Here is a 19,185-nt window from a genome sequence, read left to right on the forward strand (position 1 = left end):
GCTACCCCGCGGTCGCGCGCCGTCGTCGTCCCGTCGTGCTCTCCTCCGACGGCGCCACGCCGGCGCCCCGCCACTGGCCTGGTTGCCTCGCCCGCACCCGGGCGCCCGTTAACCTGCCCCGGTTGACCCTGGGTCACAGACAGCCGGGGCCCACGTCCCTAAAACTGTGAAAAAAAGAAAATGTAATAAAAAGAGTTAAAGATATATTAACTAATTAATTAATTAACTTAATTAATTTAGCTTAATCAACTTAACTTAATTAACATGTTTAATTAAACTAACTAATTAATCAGTGTATGACAGGGGACCCCCACCCTCTGTTGACCAGTCAAACGTTGACTGGTCAACTGGGTCCCCCTGGTCCCACGTACCAGCCAGAGTACATTTTTGTGTACACTGTGCTGGGTACATCTAGCAATTTGACATTTTATTTTCGAATTAAAATAATTTAGAAAATGAATTAAAACTTTAAAAATTAATATAAAATAATCGGTAACTCGGATGAAAATACTTGCTCAGAACGACAAGACGAATCCGAATATGTGGTCCGTTCGTCCACCACGCGTCCCTAGCATAGCGAACATGCAAACTTTCCCCCTCTGGTCCGTCCGTCCGAAAATGCCAAACACTGGGAATACTTTCTCGGATGTTTCCTCCCTTCGCTGGTATCACCTATCCCTGCGTTAGATCACCCCTAGCACCGTGTATTGCCATGTTATGCTTTGTGTTACTTTGATTGCTCTATTATTAATTATGTTCTCCCTCCGTTGCTTCTTTCCGGTAGACCCGTTGAGTACCCGCGGTTGATTCACGGATTGGGGGCTGAAAGGACATACTTTCCCGACGGCCCTCCGTGTGGATCTTTGTGGCGAAGCGACAGGGCAGGTTGAGACCGCCTAGGAGAGAGGTGGGCCTGGCCCTGGTCGGCGTTCGCGGTTACTTCATAATAACACGCTTAACGAGATCTTGGTATTTGATCTGAGTTGGGTCGTTGACCTTATACGCACTAACCGCCACGTGGGACACGATATGGGCAACCGGCGTCGTGGTATCAGCCGAAGCTCTTTTTGACGTCAGCGACTAAGTGGCGCGCGCCGCATTGGACCGTAAGCTCGCGCTTGTATTAAGGGGGCTAGGTCTGCTTCCGGCCGCGTACGCAACGTGCAGTTGTGCAATGGGCGATGGGCCCAAACCCCTGCGCGCATAGGATTTAGACCAACGTGCTGACCTCTCTGTTGAGCCTAAGTAGGGATGCGACGTGTTGATCTCCCGAGGCCGGACATGACCTAGGAAAGTGTGCCCGGCCAGAGGGATCGAGCGTGTCGGGTAATGTGGTGCACCCCTACAGGGAATTTGATCTATTCGAATAGCCGTGTCTACGGTAACAGGCAACCCGGAGTTGTACCTTGACCTTATGACAACTAGAACCGGATACTTAATAAAACACACCCTTCCAAGTGCCAGATATAACTCGCTGATCGCTCTCACACAGGGCGACAAGGAGAGGATCGCCGGATAGGATTATGCTATGCGATGATACTTGGTGAACTTACCATCTACTCTCTTCTACATGCTGCAAGATGGAGGCTGCCAGAAGCGTAGTCTTCGACAGGACTAGCTATCCCCCTCTTATTCTGGCATTCTGCAGTTCATTCCACCGATATTGCCCCTTTACACAGATACCCATGCATATGTAGTGTAGATCCTTGCTTGCGAGTACTCTGGATGAGTACTCACGGTTGCTTTTCTCCCTATTTTCCCCCTTTCCATTCTACCTGGTTGTCGCAACCAGATGCTGGAGCCCAGGAGCTTGACGCCACCGTCGACGACGACTCCTACTACACCGGAGGTGCCTACTACTACGTGCAGGCCGCTTACGACGACTAGGAGTAGTTTAGGAGGATCCCAGGCAGGAGGCCTGCGCCTCTTTCGATCTGTATCCCAGTTTGTGCTAGCCTTCTTAAGGCAAACTTGTTTACTAATGTCTGTACTCAGATATTGTTGCTTCCGCTCACTCGTCTATGATCGAGCACTTGTATTCGAGCCCTCGAGGCCGCTGGCTTGTATTATGATGCTTGTATGACTTATTTTACTTTTAGAGTTGTGTTGTGATATCTTCCCGTGAGTCCCTGATCTTGATCGTACACCTTTGCGTGTATGATTAGTGTACGATTGAATCGGGGGCATCACAAAAGGTGAGGGTAATTATTGCCGGAGCTTCAGGAAACAACGCGACATCTCGAGCGTGGCTCCTCATGTGCAGCCGCCACCGCCCTCGTGCATCCCACAGGAATGGCTAAGGAAAAAGTATCAATTCGGTAGTTTCCACAGTGGGCCTGGCCCGAAGGTGCTTTAAGTTTTGTGCTATGCAGGCCAAACAGTGAACACATGTAACCAAACAACCAATTTTCTTCTCGAGCGGGGTTGGTTGGCCTATATGCAGGCAACCAAACACGTTCTTAAAAGAGGACACATATGGAGAGTAAGTGATGGATCACAAATAAATATCTGGGAGGCCCCTTGGATCCCTAGCAGGCCTACCAGGAAAGTTATGAAGAGTACAGGAAAAAGCTAATCAATGTGGACAACAGAGAATGGGATGAACAACTTGCCACAATATCTTTTTGGCCAATTATTGCGCAACACATCCTTGATATCCCGCTTACTATGGGAACGATGGAGGACTTTGTTTCATGGCACTATAACATGAGTGGTATATTTCTGGTAAAAAAAGGCTTATCACGCAGAGTGGAAACACCAACATGGATGAAGTTGAGGAGATCCCCATGTACTAGTCCTATTCGGGATATCATCTGGAAATTGCGTGTCCCGGTCAAGATAAAAACCCATTGCCGTCTTGGCACTATTCCCTATCTCGAAGTGCTTGCTAATAGACATATCATCACAAGCTCGTAATGCCTATCTGCGGCTCCGATTGCGAGAGTATCCCCTATTCCTGTGCCCACACGCGCACAAGATATGGCGTCTCTTTGGGTCTGCCAGCTTTGGTTAATGACTTCTGTGTTATGGACAGAGGATAAGGTTTAGTGTTGGGCGACTTATTACCGACACCAAGTATTGTTTGGCCGTTGCTTCCGGATGTTACTCGCATTAACGTGATAGCTACTGCGGTGTGGTATGTTGGGTGGGAAGGAACAACGGCGCTTTACTCACGGTGGAAGCTTGTTGAACCAGCCAGATTAGCGCATGCAATCTCAACGCTTGCAAAATTTCTCAAGAGCGAAAAAAGAAGGCGGTAGGCGTATACATTGACAAGGGTGGTCAAAACCAAAGAAGGCTTAGTCAAGCTGAATGTCGATGCCGCGTTCGACTGCGACGAGGGTTCCAGAGGATCGGGAGACACCCTCCATGATGCAAATGGTTTCTTCTTAGCTATTTCTTGTAGCGATACCTTTTGTTGAAGACGCGACGACAGCGGAGGCCTGGGCACTCGGGACAGTCTCGTTTTGGCGAGCGATGTTGGCTGCAACTATCTTCTAGTTGAAGATGAATGCATGGAGGTAATTGAAGCGATGAAGAAGCGGAACATTGCTAGGACCTTCCACGGCAGAGAGAATTTCTTCTACTCCCATAAGGGGACACATCACTACTGATTGTAAGTGCAATCCGAGTGCTACATTATGGACGGTATCTAAATGACGCCTAAGTAAGAATACATTGGCACATTATTCAATGAGAAAAGATAGAGTTACATACTCCCTCCGCCTAGGTGTATAAGTTATCTTACGAAAACCAAATAATCCCAAAATACTTAGGCGCGGTGCATTAACTCTCACCTCGTTTCTTGTTTCTTGACATATCAATCAATAAGAGATGTGGGGTGTGCATGTTTTCAATGACTCAAGACTACCAAACACGACATGCAGTGGTTAGTTCATTGCATGCAATGCTATTAATTAGCAAATAACATTAAGTTCTCTCGTTTTCTCCTTCTTCTTGGTTACGGTGCACAATCTAAGATGACGTATTCATCTAGATGGAGGGAGTATGTAGGTACGACTCTTAGCTCCATATCCAGAACAACTCACACTTTCTTCTCATAAAAACACATTAATTGAGAGCTATTTTAGATTTAGGTTGCAAGTATCATATACTAATATCATGCATATGATGCTACCTCCAATGCATAATACCATCGCTTGATATCTTATAAGCATCATTTATTATCATGCATGACACGTATTAGTATCATTTGATGATACAGCATCATATCATGATACTCGGTCCTTTCTATATTCATTTAATTGTGTGTCATCTCAACAAAAATGCCTATAATTAACATATATGATACTAGCTATGATACTTCCATTGTAACAATAAGATACAAAGCCATTAGAAGAATTGTATCAGAATATTAATGCGTATGATACAATTGTAGATACTCCCCCCTTTCCTAAATATAAGTCTTTTTAGACATTTCAAATAGACTACAACATACGGATGTATGTAGACGTATTTTAGAATATAGATTCATTCATTTTGCTCCGTATGTAGTCATTTGTTAGAATCTCTAAAAAGACTTATATTTGGGAACGGAGGTTGTACAGTGCATTGGGATTTGGGAACGCCCTAGCATTAATTATCCCTATTTAATTAATAAAGCTCTCTTGTTTTATGCAGAAAAAGATATACAAATTTTGATATGGACGTAGTCAATGTTTGCCTATTTCCAAAGCAAGGACCTTAGATGGCTCTAATAAACTAGAGATGGGAGAGTATCCAATTAAATTTATCGATTCTTATATATTATTCAAAAATACATTTCTAATTCCATACGGTACCACCTATAACTCCTTATAAATATATGTACAAGTAAAGCAATAGCCTTGCATTGCTTCCCCACAACTCAGATTAGTAAACCCAAACACCAAGTGTTCCGCCGATGGCTTCTAAGATCGCCAGTACCATGGTCATGTACGTATTCATACTGGCACTCCTTGCGTATTCAGGTTAGTATGGGGCTAAGCAGAGATTACGCCGAGCCTTATCGAGGTGCATGCTGGTGCCAGTGCTTCAAGATAGATGATATTTGTACTCGAGTGCTTCACAATATCTATCTTGTATGTTATAACAAAATCTCATCATCATTATTATTATGTAGATGCAAGGCGTTGTACACAACACCCAGTTAAGGATCCAGATTGCATCGGTCGAATTGACAGAAACTGTGTTAAATGTTGCAATGCTGAAGGCTACCGTCATGGAGTATGTGCACCCACATGCAAATGCTCTCACTGCGGACCTGAATCCCGTCCTGATGAACGTGCAAAAAAACAGTGAGCCTTGAATTTGTAACTAGCATGGACCAATAAAAAGATCAAGTACATTACAACTTTATATACTATTTATATTCTTTTGAGAAACTTTATATGTCTATATGGATGGCGCTCCTTGTATATGTTGATTATCGGGCTGGAGATACAAAAACTGGTCTAAAAGGCCAGGCCTATGTCTAGCCGAATCCCGAGAAAAAAACATTGTTTTCAGATAAAAATACTAAATGAATGACTTTGGGATAAAATAATGAATTATCATACCTAACATTCTACAAAAGGCAGCACGTACTCCTCTTAAGCCTTTTGGGGACAAGGCTGGAACTTGGCTTGGGCACCAAACATTCGAGTCAAGCTGTTCATGCTCAGGTCCGGTTAGTTTAACAAATGATGAAATATGATTTCTTCTTACTTCTTCTCTTAAGTAGACAAATACATGTAGTTGGAATTCTTCTGCTTGAAAGGTTATAGATGTAAGCATATAGTATAAAACAGGAAAAAACGGATAACTTCAGGCCGTGCAAGCATATACTCCCTCCGTCTCAAAATAAGTGTCTTAACCTTAGTACAACTTTATACTAAAGCTAGTACAAAGTTGAGGCACTTATTTCGGGATGGAGGGAGTATAAAATAAGAAAAATAGTCAAATACTTCTTTGTGAGAAGAACTGGCCCCAGGAGGTTGGCGCATGTAGCGTAGCCCGGTTTTCTGGTCCAAATTAAGTCTAAATCTGCCGGTCCATCAATTTTTCAGGGTGTACGACAAAGAAAAGTGTCTATGGAACACACATCAAGTGCACTCATGGGCCAGCTCAATTAGCTACTCTGGCTTTCCCGGCTTAGGAACCTTCTAGGTCTTATCTGGTTTTTTCATGTTTCTTTTTCCTATTGATTTTTCTAAGATTTTTATGGGTTTTCTTTTGTTAAGTCATTTTTAGTTTTACATTTTTCTGTTTTACTTTTATATAATGTTCAATTTTTAAAAAACTACACCTAAAATTTAATAACCTTCTAGCTTTTTGAAAATGTACGTGTTTTTAATAAGTATTCACAAAATTCACAAAATATTTAATACTATAATTGTTTTTACAAAAGTTCTAAAAATCATTCGCCTTTTTCAACAACCATTTCCATTTTTTAAATGTCTGTTTTTGAGAAAATGTTAATTTTTTAATAGTGTTCCAAAAAAGCGTTTGAAAATATTCATCTTCTTCATTTCACATGTTTTAAAAACTTTGTATTGCAGCCGATTTTTTTGGTGAAACGGGCTATCAACCGCTACAAAACGTAAATGGAAAAAGGCACTAGAGTACTAGCGCCAACATGAGCCGGCCCTGTTGCGTTTGGGCGATACCTCGTTGCAACGAGTGCCCACTAGGAGCTCTCATTTTTTAACTGTTCACACGACAAGTTGAATGAAAAAAAGGCTTATTCTTAAAGCCACATGCCCGCATCCGGTTGTGCTTCTCTTCGTAATTTTTTTCACACAAAACACATTAACTACGAGCTATTTTAGATACATTAACATACAAGCCATGAGAGGAGTTGTGCCTAATATTAATGCATATGACACAATTCTAGATACAATGCATCAGGAGTGCCCTAACATTATTCCTGGTTAATTAATAAAGCTCTTTTGTTTCATGCGAATATATATAATTTATGATAGATGAAATTAATGTTTGCCTATTTTACCAAAGGAAAGGAGCAACAAATAAAATATCAATTTTTTAGATGGGTCTAATAAACTAAAGACGAGGGAGCACCAAAGTAAAAAATATCAATTCTTATCAAATTTGCAAAAATGCATTTCCAATTTCCATATTCTACCACCTATAACTCCTTATAAATAGATGTACAAGTAATAAAGTAACCTAAAGTAATAGCCTTGCGTTGCTTCCCCACACCTCAGATTAGTAACCCAAACACCAAGTGTTCCCCCGATGGAATCTAAGATCCCTGGTGCCATGGTCATGTGTGTGCTGATATTGACGCTCCTTTTGCCTTCACATTAGTATAGGGCTAAGCAGAGACAACATCGAGCCTCATCAAAGTGCCAGTGCTTCAAGATATATTTTATTCGTAATTGAGGCCTTGCAATATTTTAGCTTTTATGTCATAACAAAGTACTTAAGTCTTTTTTTTTATTATGTAAATGTAAGGCGTTGTACACAACACCACGCCAATTATCTACATTGCATCGGTCGAACTGATACAAACTTTGTTAGAGGGTGCAAAGCCGAGGGCTACCGTTGAGTATGTGCGCCCACAAGCAAATGCTACCACTGCGCACATGTATCCCGCTCCGAGCATCATGCAAAACCCATTGAGCCTTGAATTTTTAACGAGCATGGAACAATAAAAATAATCAAGTACATTACTACTTAATTGTTCAATGGACGACTCTCTCTCTCTCTCTCTCTCTCTCTCTCTCTATATATATATATATATATATATATATATATATATATATATATATATATATATATATTGATTAGTCTCTAACCTAACAGCATCTCCAAAAGATGATGTAAATGCAAAAATAACTAACTTTTGCATCTTTCGGGCTCAAAAACCCTCTCCAACAGATGATGTAGATGAAAAAAAAATATCTCCGCCCTCGGAGATGTAAAATACAACACCTCGAAATGCAAATATATATATATATATATATATATATATATATATATATATATATATATATATATATATATATATATATATATCTACCTACAAGAGATGTAAAACTGGTAGCCGCACGCCAACCGCCCAACCGCCTTCAGTTTCGTTCCGCCTGCCCGCCCGCCCGACGACTGCTCGCCTCCGCCGTCGGGGATTTCAGGCCGAAAACTTTGCAGCCGCCGCCCGTCCGTCCATCCTCGGCTCCGCCGGCTATCCCGGCCACCCACCATGCCGCCGAGGAGCCGCCGATTTGAGTCCGTCCCGCCACACTTTCGCCGCCGCGCCACTCACCCACCGCACCACGCCGCCTCCGTGTTGCTGCCAGGTTCGGCCCCTCCACCGCCCCCTCCGCCGCCCGCCTCCAAATTGGCCGCTTCTCCGCCGCCGAATCACCATCACGCCACAGCATGATTTGAGCTGCCCCCCCCCCCCCACCGCCCCGCCGCCGTCGGATTCGAGGCACACACCTGCCGGCACGTCGTGCCGCTTTTGCGCCGCCAGACACGACCTTCTCGCGCCGCACGGCCGTCGCACCGCTGCCCTGCCACTCAACTCACAGCCGCGTAGCCGGCCATTCGAGCTCCCGCCACTGCATGCGACCTCCCGGCTCTTGTCGCTCGGCCCCGGCGCACCTGCTGCCGCCGCTCAGTCTGTCGGCGCTCTTCCCGGCTCGCGGCGCTCGGCCGCCGGCGCTCATGCCGACTAGTTTTACATATTCATTTGCATCATCTATTGAAGTTGAACTTTTACATCGCCAATATACATCATCTGTTGGAGTTGCCTCTTTTTTGGAGATGTAAAATGCACATTTTGATGATGTAAATTTTACATCTCCAAATTTGCATTATGTAGAGATGCTCTAAGCACACAATGGGATGGGTCAGGTTTCGAATCGGGCAAGCAAGAAACCGATGTAAAGTAAGCCAAACTCAGTCATTAGAAAAATATTTTTCCCCGGATTTAAAACCTATATTTCTAAATAAATAGAAACACCTCTTTCGAGCATTTCCAAGGTTTTGGGTGGGCCTTGAGGCGCAATATCAAGGCCTTAATTTGCCCTAGACACCAAGCTTTCTAGACGGGCTGTCCATGCACATGTCTAGTTAGGTTAATTTAGTTTTTGCTTCTTCTCTTACGTAGATATCCCTAATACCAAACTGAAAATAAAACCGAATTGGGATGACAAACCAGAAATTGGCGGAAGTGCGAACACGCTCCTTTTATACCAAGTTTACATGTATATCCAATTATCTCAAGAAAAAAATATGTCCATCTGAGATCCAAGTGAAATAATAGATGGTATATACCAATGTTTTTGTGAGTACAGCAAGTGAAATGACGGATGGCATATTCTGATGTTCTTTTATGGAGTACATATACTTCATCTAAATGAAGTAGTATATACCGTCTAATTCAAAAAGTTATACACTTCCAATAAAAGTAGTAGTATGTGCATGTATAATGTATTGGATCACGCCTGGGTGGATCACTAGCCATGCATGAAGTATTTTAGCCCACGTTGAGACCCTGGCCAGCAGCCCATCTCATGCACCACGCTGATTGACATGAGAGTTCTAATGGAAGCACGTTCAGAACATCGGTGTACAGCTTCATGTGTGTTATCGTCTAACTGTCGTCGGCTCGTCGCCAGCATGCCGTCTCCGTCATCCACCACTGGTCGTATGGCATCTCCCGTCCGGAGCCTTCTCGCTGAGACAATGCTCATCTCACTCTGACATGGAGTAGCCGGGCTGCATGATTTCTCGACTGCGATCTGTAACAAGTTGGACAAAATGGCTATGAATTCAAAGAATTATAACAAGAACAGATACAACCTCTGCGCACCACGACTACTAGTCCACGTAATGTAACAACATGCAAGAAACGAATCAACCAATTGCTGATTGAGATGGATCCCTGGACATGCCGCCAGTCAAGGCGAACGCTTCCAAGTCTCGTCGATGCCATCTGAGATCATGTTGGTGAGCACCATGGACAAGTAGCCGCCTGTCGCCAGATGAGGCGCTCGTTGCCGGGTCTCGTCGAGGCCGTCGGAAAACATGTTCATTTTTTTTTAGAAAAAGAGGATGCACCCCCGGCCTCTGCATCTGGACGATGCATACGGCCACTTTATTAATTATTAAGCATAAAAGACCTTACAAAGTAGTACATCAGTAAGTCTGAAGCCACCATCTAGGCAACATCTGTCGCTACTCCTACCCCCTTGATGCAGTGGCACTAGTAGAAAAAGGGCCTATTGTCCCGGTTCGTGAGGGCCTTCTGTCCCGGTTTGTGAACCGGGACTAAAAGGTCGTTACTAATGCCCTTGGCCTTTAGTTCCGGTTCTTACATGAACCGGAACAGAAGGTCCTCCACGTGGCCGCTGCGGCCAGCCCAGGATGGGGGGCCTTTGGTCCCGGTTGGTGACACCAACCGGGACTAATAGGCATCCACGCGTCAGCATCTGGCTGGAGCTGAGGTTTTTGTTTTTTTTAATGGGCTGATTTAGGGGTTTTGGGGGTTAATTTAGGTTGTTATTAGGTAGCTATTAGAGAGAAGTGTCCTCTCTTATATCTCCGTGCTTGGTTTACCAACGCTACGTACTGCTATGCCTAAACATGGCTTAGATTGAAGTGAAGGCAACATGTGGTGCATATCGAAAGTAATACTAATCCTAACTTGATCAAGTTGGATTGTACTACTTTCGACATGCACCACATGCATGTTGCCTTCACTTCAATCCAATCCATGTTCATTTCACCCGCTGATATATAATAACTCTTCATGCGCGCATCATGCATCATCATATATAATAACAAGTCCTACTAATCATCATCATACAACTTCTACTCGTTATTAATAACAAGTCATACGATCATCATCCTCATAGTCATCGAACCAACCCTACTTAATTGTTCTTAGCACATGATCATCAGTATTAGGTAGGACCGAAATACCCTCTTTAAGGTAAAATAGCATAAAACAATATAGACCCTGACTCTCCATTATGGAGAATGGAGATCATCCTGTCTCCAATTCTTGCGCTTCGCTTCCTTTTGCTTCCAAGAACCTCCTTGCGACTGTCCATACATTTTTTCCATTCTTTGATTTGCATGTCTCCACTACTTTTAGAAATCCGGTATGGACAGTTGAGATTCGTAGGATGACCTGGTTGTATGTTCAAAACATCAAGCCTACCATTCTGATACATCAAATGAGGCACACAATCCTCTGGGATTATCTGTTGAAAAACATAGTAATAACTTCATAGTTAGCAATGATGTACTAGTTTTAGAAGTATGCAAAATATGCACGGATGTCGTAATAGTAAGAAATCTTACCAGGGTATCTCCATAGTAGTTACGGTAGTTCAACACGTGCACTAGTGGCACGTATTGACCATAATGTGGAGGAGTTTTACAATAGATATTGTAATTCTCAAGATCAGTACAAAATCCGACCAGATGAGTTTTCTCCTTATAAGTTAACTAAGAGCCATCGGTGTAGTAGGTTCTGTCTACCATGTTCCGCACATTGTTTGAACAATCAAAATAAGCTGTCAATGAAAATAAGCTGTCAACTATTTTGAAATGAACAATATAAATTAGCTAATAACTATGTTTGAGAAACTCACATAGCGGTAGAATTGGAGGCGTATCAACAAGGACCCAAATGTCCATATTGTCTTGCTCGATGTCAGGATCACCAAGATCCATGGTGACAAGCATACCCTCATCAAAACCATACATCTTGCAAAATGCTTCCCAATTTTTGCAGCCAAAATGGGTTACGCTCTCAGAATTAGACAGATTTACTTCAAAATATATATCATGATGGGTCCTTAGGTGAATTTTCTTTGTTTCCATACTTTCATGGTCTTCAAAACCCATCCTCTCCAAGACGTAGCGTCTTGCATGGCATGGGATAAGCTAGCCGAATTATAAAAGATGAAAAGTACACGTTGAAATAGTTGAAGTCATGCTTAATTACGAAAAATAACACTTGTCGTCGTTGCGTACCGTTTCAACATCGAAGGTCTCCTCCAGCATAATACTGAAGCGCCGATCTTCGTCCAGGTGAGGCCTGTCGCACTGACCTCGGTCATCGTGGCACCAGTCGCACTCCCCCGGGAGACTTTCGTCGTCCGAGTACGACATTTCCTATGTTCATAATTCAAATACTAAAAGTCTACAATTAAATATATGTACTAAAAAACCTAAGTTAGATCATTATTATTCATCACTGGTTGACTATCGGTTTGTCGAGTCTTTTCTTGAAAACTCTCAGCTCACGTGGTGTATACATTCGACCGTTGGTGATGGTCGCTCCTTCATTTGTCCCCGAGTGCATTACACCAAAATGTCTAGCACACGGGAACAAAGGAGAAGCGACCCCCACGACAACAGTCGGGATTCTTCGTCCTCCCATATATATATGGTGGAACTCTCCTTCACTGATTCCTCTCTGACATTTGCGACCGTCGGTGATGGTAGCTCCTCCTTTCGTTCTCGAGTGCATTACACCAAATTGTCTAGCACACGGGAACGAAGGAGAAGCTACCCCCACGACAACAGTCGGGATTCTTCGTCCTCTCATATATGGTGGAGACTCGACAGACTTACAGTCAACCCGAAATATCGTTTAATTATCTTTCTAAAAGAGGATTTGGCTGGTCTCACCTCGATGTCGGAGGGGGCGGTGACGGGGACGACGGCGGGGATGATGGAGGGGGCGGGGGCTCCTAGATTTCTGCGAAAACAAAAACCCTATAAGCTATCAACTAATCATAGTGCTCTCCAATTTTAGCATTCAAAGTAGGAGTAGTTTTCCACTTTGAGCATTCAATAAGCAAAATTAAATCATAAAATAAAGTAGTATTCAAATTAGGATGCATTCAATTATAAGCAAAACTACATCATCTCCATGCGTCCGTACATCGTCGAATATTATCACTAATACACCTCGAATACTATCATACATATAGCATCGCTAGTACAGCTAGAACAGTAGCGCCCGACGGGTATCGGCGCGGGCGGTGGACACCCAAAGGGACAGAACCATCACAGGATCATAGCTCCAGTGAGATCCCTGAAGAACCTGCCAGGTATTGTCGAACCTGCCCTCCAACGCAACCATGTAGCGACGGACGTGCTGGTCCTCCTCGCTGACATGGTGACGTACCACCTCCGCGGTGTCCGGAAGCCTCGGCACCGTCACTGGCCCATGCGACCGCCACCAAACAAGGATCGGGTCAACGACGGGCTGGCTCCTCACCAACCAACGCCCACCGGAAGGTAGCACCTCCCAAAACCAGCCCGGCGGAGCCCAGTCCCGGACATGGCCCCTCTGATCAAGCTGGCCTCCTCTGCCGAGTCGACGACAAGGATGCGGGATAGGCATCGTCGACGTCGATGCGGGAATAATTGCTTTAACTAAAAAGACAAACTAGTTCTATTAATTTCCTTGCTAAAAATAAACTACTTCTATAGTAAAATAAACTAGTTTTGTTAAATCAACTAGTTCAACTAATAATTAAGCACTTACTATAAATAAAATAAATTAGTTTTATTAATTAATCAACTAGTTCAACTACTAAGCACTTACTATAAATAAATAAAATAAAGTAGTTCTTACTAAAAATAAACTACTTCTATATATAGTAAAATTTAATAAAATAGTTTTATTAATTAATCAACTACTTCAACTACTAAGCACTTACTATAAATATATAAAATAAAGTAGTTATTACTAAAAATAAACTACTTCTATATATAGTAAAATTTAATAAAATAGTTTTATTAAATCAACTAGTTCAACTACTAAGCACTAACCTAAAATCGATATCTACTAATAATTAACCTCAATAAAAAATTAATACATATATGAAAAAAAACATATATAAACAAAAAAAATCTATGAACATTATATTCATACATACATAGCCACATCCATTCATCATATAGCTACCATATATATATATATATATATGAAAAAATGCAATGAACAAAAAAATAATACAGATTATATGAAAAAATAAATAAACAGAGCCGTGGCGTGGCGGCGGCTCACATCGGGCGACGGAGGGCGACGGCGTGGGTGGCGGAGGGCGACGACGACCGCGGCGGGCCGGGGGCGGAGGGCGACGGCGACGGTGACGTACGGGCGACACGGCTCGGGGGCGCGCGGCGGAGGGCGACGGCGACGGCGGCGGGGGGCGGAGGACGACGGCGACGGCGTGGGCTCGGGGGCGCGGGCGGCGTAGATCGAGCTCGCGGCGTCGTCGGGCGGGGGGAAACTGGCGATGGAAATCTGAAAATTTCCTAAGTGCTGGCTTATATAGCAAAGGCGTTGGTCCCGGTTCGACGCACAAACCGGGACCAATGCCATCTTTAGTCCCGGTTGGTAGCACCAACCGGGACCAAAGGCCTCTTTTCAGCAGCCCAAAGGGCGGAAAGCAGAGGGCTTTGGTCCCGGTTGGTGGCACCAACCGGGACTAAAGGGTGGGCATTGGTTCAGGTTGGTGCCACCAACCGGGACCAAAGGGGAGCATTGGTTCCGGTTGGAGCCACCAACCGGGACTAATGTGCTGGCGCGGTGTGGTGGGAAGTTTAATCCCACCTCGCTAGCTGAGAGAGCTCAGCACCTGTTTATAAGCTGCGTTGCGGCTCAGGTGCTGAGCTCCTCTCTAATATGCAGGCATTACATGCCTACCCTTGTCACTGCCATGTTGGGCCTATTGGGCCTGCATCCTGGCCCATGTGCAGATGGGTTTCTAGTCGTATGCAGGCCGTGTGGCCCATTAGGCGGCATTTTTTTATTTTTTCCAGTATTTTTTTTGTTTTTCGAATTATTTATTTTCTTTTGATTTTTGCTTTATTCTTTTTATTCTTTTTGCTTTTAGCTCAGAATAATTATAAACTTTCTGTTACTCCATTAGTTTTCAAATTTGAATAATTTAAATTTTAATTCTTTACGAAAATACTAGAGGTTTATAAAAGCTTTTTAGTTGATTCCTTTTGCTATTAGAGTTTATAAAAGCATTTCAAATGAACTCTGAAAAGGTTGAAAGTTTGCATGGTATCATCATTTCATCCACATAGCATGTTCAAGATAGTTGAGAGGGTTACGGCAAAAACTGGATGCACTTCGTGTACAAAACGGACAATCTCTTTCAAAGTATCAGGATTTCATACGGAAACTCGTCTGTTACAAAGGGATTTCATTTTTTAAAACTTATTTGAACTCCTGACTTTTTGTGTGTTCAAAATGCACCATTCAAAGCCACATCATCATTTTTCAATCCTTTCTGACTTCATTTGTTATTTTTCATGCATTTACTAATTATTTTGAGCTATAAGACCCTAAAATTGAAAAGCATTTCAAATGAACTCTGAAAAGGTTGAAAGTTGGCATGGTATCATCATTTCATCCACATAGCATGTGCAAGAAAGTTGAGAGGGTTACGGCAAAAACTGGATGCACTTCGTGTACAAAACGGACAATCTCTTTCAAAGTATCAGGATTTCATATGGAAACTCGTCTGTTACAAAGGGATTTCATTTTTTAAAACTTATTTGAACTTCTGACTTTTTGTGTGTTCAAAATGCACCGTTCAAAGCCACATCATCATTTTTCAATCCTTTCTGACTTCATTTGTTATTTTTCATGCATTTACTAATTATTTTGAGCTATAAGACCCTAAAATTGAAAAGCATTTTAAATGAACTCTGAAAAGGTTGAAAGTTGGCATGGTATCATCATTTCATCCACATAGCATGTTTAAGAGAGTTGAGAGGGTTACGGCAAAAACTGGATGCACTTCGTGTACAAAACGGACAATCTCTTTCAAAGTATCAGGATTTCATACGAAAACTCGTCTGTTACAAAGGGATTTCATTTTTTAAAACTTATTTGAACTCCTGACTTTTTGTGTGTTCAAAATGCACCATTCAAAGCCACATCATCATTTTTCAATCCTTTCTGACTTCATTTGTTATTTTTCATGCATTTACTGATTATTTTGAGCTATAAGACCCCAAAATTGAAAAGCATTTCAAATGAACTCTGAAAAGGTTGAAAGTTGGCATGGTATCATCATTTCATCCACATAGCATGTGCAAGAAAGTTGAGAGGGTTACGGCAAAAACTGGATGCACTTCGTGTACAAAACGGACAATCTCTTTCAAAGTATCAGGATTTCATACGGAAACTCGTCTGTTACAAAGGGATTTCATTTTTTAAAACTTATTTGAACTTCTGACTTTTTGTGTGTTCAAAATGCACCCTTCAAAGCCACATCATCATTTTTCAATCCTTTCTGACTTCATTTGTTATTTTTCTTGCATTTACTAATTATTTTGAGCTATAAGACCCTAAAATTGAAAAGCATTTCAAATGAACTCTGAAAAGGTTGAAAGTTGGCATGGTATCATCATTTCATCCACATAGCATTGCAAGAAAGTTGAGAGGGTTACAGCAAAAACTGGATGCACTTCGTGTACAAAACGGACAATCTCTTTCAAAGTATCAGGATTTTTACGAAAACTCATCTGTTACAAAGGGATTTCATTTTTTAAAATTTATTTGAACTCCTGACTTTTTGTGTGTTCAAAATGCACCATTCAAAGCAGAGACTGATTTGGAATGGTGCATATTCAACACACAAAAAGTCTGTAAAGATCGCCAACCCCAACATAAAAAAATGAGCATAGATGCGCTTATAGAGAAAATTCAACCTAAATTCATAATAAATTTCTATGAATTTCAGAGAAACTCACTCTGAATTTAGGTCAAATTCCTTGTATAAGGGCATCTATTTTCATTTTGAGAGGAGCTCAACAAGGCAGAGAGGGACGGGCTTATAAACCGGTGTGAGCGCCATTCGGTTAGCGAGGTGGGACTAAACTCTGGCCGCAACAAGGACCAACCCTTTAGTCCCGGTTTGTGGCACAAACCGGGACTAATGGTCATGGGCCAGGGGCGAGGCGCATTGGTCCCGGTTCGTGCCTTGAACCAGGACAAAAAGGTCCAGACGAACCGCCCCCCTGGGCTCATGAACCGGGACTAATGCACCCCATGGGTCCCAGTTCGTGCGGAACCGGGACTAATGAGCTGGCCAGGCCCGAACGAAAGCCCTATTTTCTACTAGTGTGGTGCCGAATGTCCGAGCCTAATACCAAACAGACATCGCACCAAATCCTAACATCTAATGCCGGATGCCCCATCCTAGCCACATACCGGGACTGGGTCACATGTGTTGGAAATATGCCCTAGAGGCAATAATAAAATGGTTATTATTATATTTCCTTGTTCATGATAATTGTCCATTGTTCATGCTATAATTGTGTTATCCGGAAATCGTAATACATGTGTGAATACATAGACCACAACGTGTCCCTAGTAAGCCTCTAGTTGACTAGCTCGTTGATCAACAGATAGTCATGGTTTCCTGACTATGGACATTGGATGTCATTGATAATGGGATCACATCATTAGGAGAATGATGTGATGGACAAGACCCAATCCTAAGCATAGCACAAAGATCGTGTAGTTCGTTTGCTAGAGCTTTTCCAAATGTCAAGAATCATTTCCTTAGACCATGAGATTGTGCAACTCCCGGATACCGTAGGAGTGCTTTGGGTGTGCCAAACGTCACAACGTAACTGGGTGGCTATAAAGGTGCACTACGGGTATCTCCGAAAGTGTCTGTTGGGTTGGCACGAATCGAGACTGGGATTTGTCATTCCGTTTGACGGAGAGGTATCTCTGGGCCCACTCGGTAATGCATCATCATAATGAGCTCAATGTGACCAAGTGTTTGGTCACGGGATCATGCATTACGGTACGAGTAAAGTGACTTGCCGGTAACGAGATTGAACAAGGTATTGGGATACCGACGATCGAATCTCGGGCAAGTAACGTACCGATTGACAAAGGGAATTGTATACGGGATTGATTGAATCCTCGACATCGTGGTTCATCCGATGAGATCATCGTGGAACATGTGGGAGCCAACATGGGTATCCAGATCCCGCTGTTGGTTATTGACCGGAGAGTCGTCTCAGTCATGTCTGCATGTCTCCCGAACCCGTAGGGTCTACACACTTAAGGTTCGGTGACGCTAGGGTTGTAGAGATATTAGTATGCGGAAACCCGAAAGTTTTTCGGAGTCCCGGATGAGATCCCGGACGTCATGAGGAGTTCCGGAATGGTCCGGAGGTGAAGAATTATATATAGGAAGTCCAGTTTCGGCCACCGGGAAAGTTTCGGGGGTTATCGGTATTGTACCGGGACCACCGGAAGGGTCCGGGGGGTCCACCGGGTGGGGCCACCTATCCCGGAGGGCCCCATTGGCTGAAGTGGGGAGAGGAACCAGCCACTGGTGGGCTGGTGCGCCCCCCTTGGGCCTCCCCTGCGCCTAGGGTTGGAAACCCTCGGGGTGGGGGGCGCCCCACTTGGCTTGGGGGGCAAGCCACCCCCTTGGCCGCCGCCCCCCCCCCCCCCCCTGGAGATGGGATCTCCCAGGGCCAGCGCCCCCCCCCCCCAGGGACCCTATATATAGTGGGGGGAGGGAGGGCAGCAGTACCCTAGCCCATGGCGCCTCCCTCTCCCTCCCGTGACACCTCTCCCTCCCGCTTGCGCTTGGCGAAGCCCTGCCGGGATCCCCGCTACTTCCACCACCACGCCGTCGTGCTGCTGGATCTCCATCAACCTCTCCTTCCCCTTGCTGGATCAAGAAGGAGGAGACGTCGCTGCTCCGTACGTGTGTTGAACGCGGAGGTGCCGTCCGTTCGGCGCTCGGTCATCGGTGATTTGGATCACGACGAGTATGACTCCATCAACCCCGTTCACTTGAACGCTTCCGCTCGCGATCTACAAGGGTATGTAGATGCACTCATCTCTCTCGTTGCTAGATGACTCCATAGATTAATCTTGGTGATGCGTAGAAAATTTTAAATTTCTGCTACGATCCCCAACAACATGCCGGTCCGGCGCACTCACCGAGGCTGCCGCCGCCTTCTTCCACCGATCCATCTCCAGAGCAGGTACTGGCGCACAGACCTTGCCAGGCCTGTCGTCGACGCCACTATGGCGCCAGACAGCTCGACCACCCTGCGCTCGTCCATCCAGCCGCATCCGTCGTCGATATGCAGCTGCACCATGCCGCCACCACTCGTCGTCAATGACGCGGTAGATACAACGCCGCACCA

The 19,185-nt window shown here is 43.9% G+C and overlaps 1 long non-coding RNA gene across 1 annotated transcript; it reads left to right on the top strand.

Moving 5' to 3' along the window:
• The first annotated feature begins 4,855 nt into the window (after positions 1 to 4,855).
• On the top strand, positions 4,856 to 5,369 carry LOC120976280 (uncharacterized). Its single transcript, XR_005771524.3, has 2 exons — positions 4,856 to 4,970; positions 5,123 to 5,369. It is a non-coding gene; the product is annotated as an uncharacterized lncRNA (long non-coding RNA).
• Positions 5,370 to 19,185: the final 13,816 nt, after the last annotated feature.

The sequence above is a fragment of the Aegilops tauschii genome, chromosome 3 (genome assembly GCF_002575655.3).
Source record: "Aegilops tauschii subsp. strangulata cultivar AL8/78 chromosome 3, Aet v6.0, whole genome shotgun sequence".
Taxonomy (NCBI): domain Eukaryota; kingdom Viridiplantae; phylum Streptophyta; class Magnoliopsida; order Poales; family Poaceae; genus Aegilops; species Aegilops tauschii.